The sequence below is a fragment of the Panthera uncia genome, chromosome A2 (genome assembly GCF_023721935.1).
Source record: "Panthera uncia isolate 11264 chromosome A2, Puncia_PCG_1.0, whole genome shotgun sequence".
NCBI classification, from domain to species: Eukaryota; Metazoa; Chordata; class Mammalia; order Carnivora; family Felidae; genus Panthera; species Panthera uncia.
In genome coordinates, this window is record NC_064816.1 from 25,865,238 (window position 1) to 25,877,938 (window position 12,701).

General features: G+C 37.1%; 1 long non-coding RNA gene across 2 annotated transcripts in view; it reads left to right on the forward strand.

Moving 5' to 3' along the window:
• LOC125929534 (uncharacterized) overlaps positions 1–12,701 on the forward strand; it is a 233,457-nt gene that overhangs the window by 86,978 nt on the left and 133,778 nt on the right. The gene's annotated exons all lie outside the window — the stretch shown is intronic.

The following is a 12,701-nucleotide window of genomic DNA, read 5'->3' on the forward strand; positions in this document are numbered from 1 at the left end:
AACTTGTCACCTCTCCAAACTCATCTAGTTGCATTTCATCATCTTTTGACAAATCTTAAGGTTTGCTAAAGCTCCTTTGGATTTCTATAAAAGCTCATTCTTTGAGATTCAGAAAGCTTCTTTAAATCTAATTTTCTTAGCATATTTTTATAAAACAAACCAATAAAAGGATGACCACACTTTAAATAGAATATCTGTCCATATTTCAATGTTTGTTAAAACATTTTGTTCACTTCCAACTTTCTATTAGAACTTCTTTTTTTTTTCCTCTGCCCCTAAGTCTGTGAGGAGATGCTAATCTTCCTTAACATCTCGTAAGAAACAAAGAGCAGAAGACCCTGGGGAGCCAGCATTTCCAGTATTGGATACTATTGAGAAACCCAGTTAGGCCCAGAACTCTTCAACTCCATGAATCGGCAACTCCACCACCACCTTCTTTTCTTTTCTTTTCTTTGCCCACCTTTGGAGAATTTCTTCCCTTCAAACATTCTCTTTCATGTAACGTTTAGGTTTTCTGAATACAGTCCTGTGAATTACTGTCGCTGTTCTTGTACCTTGAAGGCGTAAAGAAAGACTGGCTTTAAATGTGTCTGTTCAAGTGTTCCCAAGCTGGAACCCAGGCTGACTAGGCCCAGTAAATATTGCTAGAACAGAGTCCAATGTATTCTGCAGAGCCAACAGACAACATTTCATGTTCAAAGGAACATTGCTGGGCTCATGCCTTTCTGTGGAGGAGCCAGAGCTTTTCCCTCTGAGCCTACCTGCTACACAGCTAGAGCAATCCCCTGGCGAGAGGCAGCCTTCATTTGCTTAACACTGGCTCCCTTCCGTATCATTTGTTTGAATAGATTAGAAGAGCACTCCTCTCTGTACCAGCTCATCTCTCAATTTAAAAAAATTTTTTAATGTTTATTTATTTTTGAGAAAGAGAGACAGAGTGCAAGCTGGAGAGGGGCAGAGAGAGAGGGACACACAGAATCCAAAGCAGGCTTCAGGCTCTGAGCTGTCAGCACAGAGTCTGATGCAGGGCTCGAACCCACAGACCTTGAGATCCATGACCTGAGCTGAAGTCTGACTCTTAACCAACTAAGCCACCCAGGCACCCCATCTCATCTCTCAATTTAGATAGAAGAATATCCGTCTCAAAGCCTTTGGCCTCTTTCAAAGATGTACCTCTGTGGTTTGGATGCTGTTTTGAAGGTACGACAGGGTCAGCTGGGAAAACCAAGGACCCACAATAGGTTCCATTCTCAAATGGCCACTAAAGTGAAACACCTTAGGATCCCTCGGTGAGAACAAAGAGGTCCCTGAATTCAAAGAAGTGTTTCCAGAGGAAATGAAAACATTTTTAATGAAATGACAACATTTTAGTCTTTATATACAGCAATTGAGTAAGTGTTCCTTCTGTGGGAGGTCTCCCTCTCTGAGCAGGGGTAAGGGATAGGGAACCACTCCAAACACCTGGGGAGAACTTATTAACACTTTGGAGAAGTCACCAAAGAATGATAAATACTGCCTTGCTCACGAAGATTTTCACTTCCCCTCCTAAACATCTCCAACGCCTTCTCTGATTTGTCACATAAACATCTGCTCTGGCAAACATCATAATTTCTCTCCACAGAAGCAGACTTTGATAAAACAAAAAACAGAGGATTAGAAAAGAGAAGCAGAGTGCTACACATTTCTTTAAAATTCATTTCTTGATTCTCATTAGGCTTTCTCTGACTTGGAGCCTTTAAACATAAAATGCTTGTTTTGTATATCTGGTCATATTCCTTTATAGAGTTTCTATGCTTTCTGAGCCTTTTCTAATGTTTATTTATTTATTTTTGAGACAGAGATAGATAGAGAGCAAGCAGGGGAGGGGCAGAGAGAGAGGGAGACAGAATCCCAAGCAGGCTCCATGCCATCAGCACAGAGCCTGATGTGGAGCTTGAACCCACGAACCATGAGATCATGACCTGAGCCGAAACCAACAGTTGGATGCTTAACCAACTGAGCCACCCAAGCGCCCCTTTCTGAGCCTTTTCTAAATGAATTGAAAAGAAACAGAAAACATGGCCACTACTTTTCCCATACTAACTGTAGGTGGAAGATACACCTGAAATGGCTTGAAACTCAGCAAACCAATACAATATACTGACTCCCCTATATCATCTAGGTAGATGGAGCTCTTGGGTAGCCTGAAGGCTCCCAAATTTGAAGAGCTTCATGGTATGCATTAAGGTCCTTAACAAGTGCTCCCTCTCCCACTCCCTGTGACCCACACTCCATCAGAGTTTCAGATGCCACAAAGCCCCTGAGCCCTCAGGCTAGGTTCAGATCCCATGGTATGCCCTTTACTTTGATGTTACAGGGATGATTTTGGTGGGCAGTGAAGCTGCCCTACTTTGTGGTTTGTGATGGTAGTTCAAAGTTGACTTGAAGCATGTTGAGTAATCAGCTAGAATAACTGGTAACAAGACATGTGATTCTATAAATGTGGATACTGCTACATAATTTGGTAATCTTTTTGGATATTATTAATATTGCTTTTAAGGGTTTATGTTACTAGTATTATTTTTAAAAATCCCCTTTGTTTCTCACATTACAAATATAATATGGACTTGTGGTTAAGAAAGCACATGATACAGCTATGTGTGTGTGTGCGTGTGTGCTTTATATGAAAGTTGAACAACTCCTTCATTCCCCTCACAGCCTGAAATGACTCCTTCCACAACTTTATCCTCCAAACAAATATATCCAAGCATATAAGCATATTTATTGCTTGTTATTGAAATAAAATCATGCTGTATGCAAGTTGTTTCTTTTACTTAATATCATAGATAGCCTTGCAAGTCACTAGTTATGGTTCTAATATTATCTAACTTCTTTATGCATTTATAAACACATGTATTTTAATTTTCACTAAGTAAGGTAATAACACTTCCTGTAGGATATCACCTTTCATTTTAATTTCTATTATTATTATTATTAACATTTAAACTTTCACTTTTATAATGCTTTACAGATCACAAACTCCTCTCACATGCACCATCTTATTTATTCCTAACCACTTTGTGAGGTGGCAATTAACTCTATTTTAGTTGATCAGGAAGCTTAGAGAAATTGGTGTCTTCCTTTCATCACAAAGCTAATAAAGGTAGAGTCAAGATTCAGACTTGTCTTACTCACTCATGGTTTAGAGAGCACTTAATCTTCTGATAATATTTGAAAATGTTTGTGGAAAGGTAGGTAAATCTCTATTGAATGACATTTTTAATCCCCTTCACCATATCAAAACATTGTCAATATCATTTTTTTATTTGACTTATAAGCTTCTAGCAATACAACCATCACCTTATCTACCGTATCAGTTTGTTCTGCTATGCCTGCATAGAGACTAGTCAATTTTATGAGAATTTTTTTGCCTTGGTTCTTAAAATAGTTTCTTAACTATTAAACTGAAGCATTGTTCCATTTAAAATGTATTTCCGCATCCCATTATTTGCTCCTAAACTCATTTTATCTACATTTTCTCTGGACTGAGCTCAATTTGCTGTACATTAGTCCCAAAGCCTGAATGATTCATCTGAATCTAAGTACATTATTTCTCATTGTATCTTGCTTTTCACAATTTAACTTAGCCTGTACACTTGCTTTCTATGCATCCTCCAAATTAGTAGCAGAAAAAAACTTTTCAAGATGAAAACAAAGCTTGCCCTTGGCCTTATGGGAACATAAATATTGGTCTGAGAAATGGCTTGGTTACTGTTCTGATATATCTCAAGAGGCACTTCCCTTTTCCTATTTTATTTGTTAATGACAACATAAAAATGATTAATTATAATGCTAAGTTTTAAGTATCCAACCATGGAGATCCAGCCCACAATGAAAATAGGAACTTTCAGGCAAAGATGTTGGTAATTAATAAAAAAGCACATACTTACATAGTGTAGGGTAACGTAGAAACAGAATGGGCTGTGGAGATGGAAAGATACAGGTTGGAATTCTTGCTGTAATACTGCTCACTCTTTGACTTTGGAGAGGTTCATTAGTCTCTCTAAGTCTATGTTTCTTCAATTGGAAAGTAGGGATAACACTCAGAGCCTCCTTGGGTGCTTTAACTGAGAGGATACGCCATTGCCATTGCAATGTTTGGCATTTAGGAAATCTTCGGTATGTCAAAGTTTAACCACATGTAATTGTTGATTTTCAACTGCTTTGTTGAACTCTATGCCATATATCCCTTTTTATCTTGCACCGGCTATACTTAACACCTCATAGACTTATATACCTAATATGACTAAATAGCTAAAAAGTAAATTTAACGTTTTTGGTTGGGTTCTTCTGTGTTTCTATTAGTTATTTTCCTCTTTGTCATTTTTCCTGACAATATAACAAACTCATGTTTCATATCTTGAAGACACATTTTTGGTACAAGTCTTTTATTATTATTATTTTAATGTTTATTTAGTCTTGAGAGAGAGAGACAGAGACAGAGAGTGAACAGGGGAGGGGCAGAGAGAGAGAGAGAGAGAGAGAGAGAGAGAATCTGAGGCAGGCTCCACACTGTCAGTATAGAGCCTGACACTCTATACTGCAAGATCATGACCTGAGCCAAAGTTAGACATTCAACCTATTGAGCCACCCATGTGCCCTGGTACAAGAGTCTTCTTAAAGATATTTTAATTTTTTCTAAAAATTTTACAACTAATTATTTATAAAATTAGTAATAATAGTTACAATATTTTTTTTAAGGATTTGTCTATTTATTTAAGCAATCTCTATACCCAACATGGGGCTCGAACTCACGAACACAAGATCAAGAGCCACTCGCTCTTCCAACTGAATCAGCCATGTATCCCAGTAATAGTTACATTATTAATGTACATATTAGTACTCTGAACGAGTTAAAATATCCCCCTCCTTATAACCTTATTCAAGTATGGATTCAAACTTTGATACTATGACTTATGGCTTCCTTGCACAATTTATTATGCACATACATTCAGATTTTATGATATTCAGTTAGCAAAATAAGGTCACATAGTGTCAAAACAATTTTTGAGTCTTTCACTTTCTTAAATACTTTGAATCTGGGTGTAGGGAATTAGTGTTTAGTAAGTATTTCTTTTGGCTTTAAACTGGAATTAAGTGATTAGTTTCGTTTGGTCACATTTGAGGATAGTGGTAGAGTATTTGAGACTGAATAACTTTTGGTTACCTACTAGAATACCATTTCTGAGGATAGAGGACTGTAATTCTTTTGTTAAGTAGTTTACATCCATTTATTTGTTTGTAATGGACCATGTAGATAGAGGTAAACAAGACAGATATCCTAGCCTTGAATGAACTAAGATTCTAGCTGCAAAGAAACAGAAATCAGCATATAATTAACATAAATGAGAATTTCAGACACTGAAAGTGTCATATGAGGATAATACAGGGTAAGATGATGTGAAGGGAAGGCTTCTTTTTAAATTGAAATCTGAATGACATGGAAGGTGACATGTGCTGATCCAAGAAAGAGTGGTCCAATCAGAAGAAAAAAACTGTACAATGCTCTGAAGTGGGAACAAGATAGTGGGCTTGGGGTTCAGGTGAATGTACAAATGGCTTTTATCAAAGGCAAAAATATGAGTGAGAACTATACATCTGGAAGCCATTGGCATCCATGTGGAAAGTTAAGAAACGAGAAAATACATTTGGATATTGTCTTCTTTTAGGTTCCACATACTCAAGGTTAATGTATTCTTGTTCAGCATTCCAACTGGAACATCAACTGGGATTCTGTTTTTCTAAACTAAGGGAGATTGTACAAGCGCTCTGGAAGAAAAATGTTGCCTTTTCCTAAAGGGGAAGACTAGTGTGCTTACAGATGTGACAACGATTTCTATGCCATATATCCCTTTCATTTTAATTAAGTGCAACTGGAAATTAAAGGCTTGAGTTTCAGGATTGATTCAGAGCTTAGACCTGTCACTTCAGTCAGGCTACATTTTGTCCCACTACCAAGCAGGGCACTCTACCTAGAATTAAAGGTACAGGAGAAAAATCCCTGAGATTGTTCAATCTCTCTGTTTCCTTGTCTATGTTGGCATAAAATCATCAAAATTTGGTATGGGCATTTCTGAAAATGAAGGCAGAAATAGTGAAAACAGAACTTTAAGCTATGTTTTAAAAGTTTGTGCTCCTCCCCTAATAAAGGACATGTGTTTTAAACTAGGTTAATGCTTTTTCTGGATCTCCAATTATAGTACATCTTCATTTTAGGCATGAATAGCTTACATTTTCATTTCCTGAATTATCTGAGCTGAAAAAAATCATCAGAGTTATGCAGTTCAACCAGATTCTCAAATCTTTTTAAAGAAACTTTCCCCCAATAGAGAAAATAAATCAGAAGGATTTAGGGTCTGCATGAATATTGTTATTAGCAAACCTTGTAATATGTCAAATTTTGAATATAAAGAATTTATTACAAGTAGTAATTATCTCTCTAGATTCCTTGAGCAGAGAGAAAGTTTTAACACCAACACTGAATGTAAACTAATAGCACCCTTACCTACACTCTATTTTCTGCCCACCCAGGAGAAACAAATCATCTGTGAAAAAAATTAATAGCCTTTCTACTGTAATGCATCAAAGCATTATGATCCCATTTTCTACTCTGGACTTTCTCAACATTAGAACTTCTTAGCAAGGCAGTAGAATAATTGGCATTAGCAGATATTGAAATTAGTATTAGATACTGTAGTCAACTGTTGTTTATTCTGGGCCAGGACATTTGGTATTCCCAAAGAAATCTAGTTGGCCAAATATATTTTCCTCAGAATTCATAAAAAAAAGGAAGAATCCAAAATAGTAACAAATTATGTGGTTACCTAAAATCAACCTATCTATGATTTTCTGATGCACAAGAATTTTCTTGCTGCACAGAACACGGAGCAGGCTTTTACTAGGAAGTTGGGAGTCTGATGTGAAGAAGCTGAACCATATTTTGTTTTGCAGTGCTAACTGGCAATCACTGAGGATCACAGATTCCTATTTCTGAAGGCAGGGATGTGGAAATGAATCTGTGATAATTTATCATCAGAAACATGAGAAATGACTAAGTATCATGCAAAATATTTAGACCTGGTAGATAGAGTTTGGAGGGGAAATTTTTAAATTTATTGTGAAGTTGATTTAATTTTATTTTAAAACCAATCAAAACAGTATAAAGAGGTAAAGTGGAAAGTCTCATTTCTACCTTCTCCCATCCATCCTGTTTCCCCTCTTCTCCCCAAGCCAAGAAACTGTACTTATTTCCCACATATTTATCCTCCCAGAGTTTCTTTATGCAAATTCAAGCAAATGTGGCTATGTATGTGGCTATGTATTCCCATTTCTTACTGCTGTGAAATAGTTTATGACTGGGACAGTTATAATATATATGCTTATGAGATATGTGTATGTGCCATGCCATCAATGTATCTTCAGTTCTCACAACAATCATGACGTAGGTAGTATTTTCTCCACTTTACATATGAAGAAACTGAAGTTCAAGGGAGCTAAAACATGCCCCACATTCACACATTGTTGGTACTAGGGTTCAAAACCCTCCCTTTTGCACTGTTTGTATAACTTCAGCAGTTTAGCCCTTCTGTGTAGAACTATCAGGACAGAATCCTGCTGCTCTTAAACAACACATTCCATTATTGTTGCATTCAAAGAAACTCATGGGAAGTTTAATTTTTTTAATTTTAAAAACAAAACCTCTTTTTTTATAATATTGTTTTTATAAATAAGAGAGTGAAACTCATGTTAAATCCAGCTATTTAGATAAAAATCACTGTTAACATTTTGATGTCTCTCCTAAACTGTTTTGTGTGTAACTTGATATCCTATCTTGCAGCATTTTGGGGGGAATTATGGATTGGCATAAACTGATCATTCTCAACACACTCATGCACACTGTTAGTTCCCTATGTAGTTACTCGGGAATCCAGAATGTTATTGGTAGTTGAGTGGCCACAATGGGCAGGATCAATATAGCATACTTTGGCGTGATTTTTCTCCTGGTTCCAAGTACCTTAGTGGGATGCATAGATGCCAATAATAATGTCTCTACACAGTAGAGGAAAGAAATGAAAAATTTTTTTCACTGTGTACAGCCCACAATGCCATTCCAAAATAACTTACCCTAATAGCCTACATGCTTCCACTTAGGCAAATGTCTACAGACATGTCAATTCTTGATGCACAGTGTGAGCTTAAAAGTATATGTTTCATGTTTCAAGTATATGTTTATGGCGTTTCACATACTCAGATAATGTCATTCTATAGTCATAAGCAGTTTTTTTTTTTTTTTTAATTTTTTTTTCAACGTTTTTTATTTATTTTTGGGACAGAGAGAGACAGAGCATGAACGGGGGAGGGGCAGAGAGAGAGGGAGACACAGAATCGGAAACAGGCTCCAGGCTCCGAGCCATCAGCCCAGAGCCTGACACGGGGCTCGAACTCACGGACCGCGAGATCGTGACCTGGCTGAAGTCGGACGCTTAACCGACTGCGCCACCCAGGCGCCCCAAGCAGTTTCTTTTTGATACACATTCACACTCATCACATTTTGGCCAATGAAAGCCCTTTGAATTGAGCTAGCTCCTTGTCAATACCACCAGGAAGTTTTGAAAGTATCTTGTTTTCTTTCCTCTAGATGTGCCAGCCCCACTTTGAGTTCCCCCATTTCAGAATCAGAATCAGATTCTAGAAATTAAATTTCGGCACTAGGACTACACATTATACTGTTTCATATTATTCAAGGGTTAGAGAATGATGACAAAGACCTATAAGACTTTAGTGATAGAATATTTACTTTTTTCAAAATATTAATGAATTTATGTTGCTATGTCCATTTTAACATTTATTTATATTACTTAAAATGATAGTTGATTAATAGATAGTTCATGTGAATTTTTTCTATAATTTTGAGCTACAGTTTTTCTTTGTTCACTAGCTCTGATATTCCATGATATATATTGTCTTACTAAACTGTGTATTGAAATTTCTATGTTACTCCCAAATTTGTAGTTTCAATTTCTTTCCTTCTGTCTCTTAGCTTTAACATTCAGAAATTTAATGTACAGGTCTCAGTTGTTTCTTATGTCAGGCATTACTGGAACACAAAATGCCTAAAACGGAAAATAAGGCCAACTTCTTTTCAAGGGGAATACTAAAGAAATAAAGTTATGGGCCAAAGGGCAAAACTATAGAGACAGTAAAAAGATCAGTGGTTGCCAGTGGTTCAGGAGGAGGGAGGAAAGAAAGGATGAATAAGTGGAACAGAGTGTTTTAGGGCCATGAAACTATTCTGTATGATACTGGAATGGTGGATACATATCATTATACATTTATCAAAACTCATAGAGTATATAACATATATGCATTTTAGTTAACAATATATCATTGCTGGCTCATCAACTATAGAAGTGTACCGCACTAATTGAAGATGTTAGCAAGAGGGGAAACTGTGGAGAGGGAGACTTGTGGAGAGAGGATATATGTGAGAACTCTGTACTTTTTGCTCAAATTTTCTATAAACCTAAAGCTGAAAACCAATGTCTATTAATTAACAAAAAGTTGTAGGCCTTCAATATTTGAAAGACAAGAGACACTTAGATTCTTAGACACTTAGATAAACTTTCAAACTATTATTAGATAATAGAAATAATGGGGTCATTTAAGACAAATAGAGTCGTTTGGGGTCTTTAACCTATATTTATCTTTAAAAAATTTTTATTTATTATGAAAGTGTAATGACATACAATTTATATTAGTTTCAGGTGTACAACATAGTGATTTAACAATTCTATGCATTACTCAGTGCCCGCCTTATATGTGGAATCTAAAAATCAAAACAAACAAAAACCAAATAGACTCTTAAATACAGAGAACAAAGTGGTGGTTGCCAGAGGGGAGGAGGGTGGGGGATGGGAAAATAGATGAAGGGGATTAAGAGTTACAGATTTCTAGTTATAAAATAAATAAGTCATGGAGATGAAAAGTACAGCACAGGGAATAATATTGTATATTTACTTTTTAAACCCCATTATTTTTCTGAGCCCTGTTCTTACTACCTTGTCTGTCTAAGTCATAAGTGTTGAACTCCAATTTCTTTATGGCCTTTGAATGACTACCACTCTTCTTTACCTTAGGAATATATTAGTTTGCATATTAATATATACTTAAATATACAAATAAAATAAAGAAATAAAATATGGTAGATGCTCATTATATGCACCTATGGGGCAGTCATACACATAACTTACATGAATTGATCTTAAAAATATAGTCCAGAGTGGAGTGCCTGGGTGGCTCAGTCAGTTGAGCATCCAGCTTCAACTCAGGTCTGATCTCACTGTTGGTGAGTTTGAGCCCTGCCTCAGGCTCTGTGCTGACAGCTCAGAGCCTGGACCCTGCTTCAGTTTCTGTGTCTCCCTCTCTCTGATCCTCCCCCACTTGCACTCTGTGTCTCTCACTCTCAAAAATAAATATTAAATTTTTTTAAAATACAGTCCTGAGTAAAAAGATTAGAAACAGAATGAGATTTGTGTGAATTTAAAATACATATTTAAAAAGCAACAATATACATTTTATAAGAATACGTGTACATTTTAAATATATCAGAAATAGTTGCTTATGATAATGGGGGATGGGGATAAAAGGGAATAAGTTAATAAAAAAGAGAAGGGTCTTGCTTGGACCAATAAAAAATTTATTATCCAACAAATATGAGTAGTTTTTGATAGAAGTCATTGTTCAAAAATCCACTGATGTCACACTTTCCTCAGTGACCCAGTGGTCTCCTGCTTTAGACTCATCAGTTTACATCCAGGACATACTTAGCTTACATTCCCTCCTTCAGATTCTAAGTACTCCTTGGGACTCTGACTGTGGTGATTTGGATTTTTGTCCTATTCCCACTCTTTTTTTTTTTTTTTTAATTTTTTTCAACGTTTTTTATTTATTTTTGGGACAGAGAGAGACAGAGCATGAACGGGGGAGGGGCAGACAGAGAGGGAGACACAGAATCGGAAACAGGCTCCAGGCTCCGAGCCATCAGCCCAGAGCCTGACACGGGGCTCGAACTCACGGACCGCGAGATCGTGACCTGGCTGAAGTCGGACGCTTAACCGACTGCGCCACCCAGGCGCCCCTGATTTTTGTCCTATTCCCACTCTTAACCCAATCTGCAACATTCCAGTTATAGATTGGCAGGAACACACACACACACACACACACACACACACACACCATCCATTCCAGATGTAAGTAGAGAAAGTGGGATGACCACAGACATCTCAGCAAGGCTTGTTCATGGCCCCTAACTGCCAATCTATGTATAGTTCGGTCCTTGTAGACTGGGGCACATTTTTGCTATATAATATTTCTCTTTTTCTCAAAGCTGACATCACTTTTTCAGAAAAACTTGTACTTGTATTTAAGGGAATGTTGATAAGCATTATGCTGTCCCTTGTCTTGAATCACATAGTGTTAACAGGCTACATTCTCATCTGTGGTGAGAACATAGTCATAGACCAGGTGACTCTAAACAGGAGTTTTGCTTCCAGCTGCTTGTGCTCTGGAAAGCCTGCTTCCTTGCACATCATTGCTTTAATTTCCTTTTCCTGACAACTAGTGATTTCTGCAAGCTGCACTGTAAGATGATCAAGTTGGGCCATTCAGTTGTGGGAGATTTTTTTTTTTTAAGTTTATTCATTTATTTATCTTTGAGAGACACAGAGACAGTGTGAGCAGAGGAGGTGCAGAGAGAGAAGGAGAGAGAAAGAATCCCAAGCAGGTTCCACACTGTCAGCATAGAGCCTGATGTGGGGCTCGAACTCCTGAAACCATGAGATCATGACCTGAGCTGAAACCAAGAGTTGGACGCTTAATGGACTCAGCCATCCAGGCGCCCCCAGTTGTGGGAAATTATAATGTCAATATCCTGAGATATTTCCTCTTGACCTGCTCAAATTCTTCAGAGGAGACCCTTTCAATTTCCTGCCTAAAAAGTGAAGTTCTAGTTGTCAATTTTCTGGAAACTAAATGGGTGAGAGGTTGGAGGTCTTAATGTACAGTATGTATACATTCAGTGAATTGTTCTCTTTTCACTATCATACACTATCACATTCTCAACTGTGCCTGGTGTCCCCTTATTTAAAAACCCCATCTGGCACCTGGGTGGCTCAGTTGGGTAAATACCCGACTTCGGCTCAGGTCACGATCTCGCAGTCTGTGAGTTTGAGCCCTGTATCGGTCTCTGTGCTGATAGTTCAGAGCCTGGAGCCTGCTTTGGATTCTGTGTCTCCCTCTCTCTCTGCACATCCCCCACTCATGCTCTGTCTCTGTCTTTCAAAAATAAAAAATAAAAATGTTAAAAATAAATAAATAAATAAACAAACATTAAAAACCAAAACCGTTTTAACCTCTCTGAAAAATAAAAAGCCAGCTACCTATGTTTTGCTGGGGTAGAAGAGGGGTTCTTGGTATCTGACTGCTCTTTCATTTCTTTTGTGAATTTTCTATTTGGTTGTTTTTCTCTTGTAAACTTATAAGATCATTTGTCTACTTACTTTATTTAAAATATCTTTTGTCCATTTACTTTAGGACTATCACTTGTCTATTTGCTTTATAGTATCTTTTGCCATCCAAATGTTTTAAATTTTTATACAGTTAAA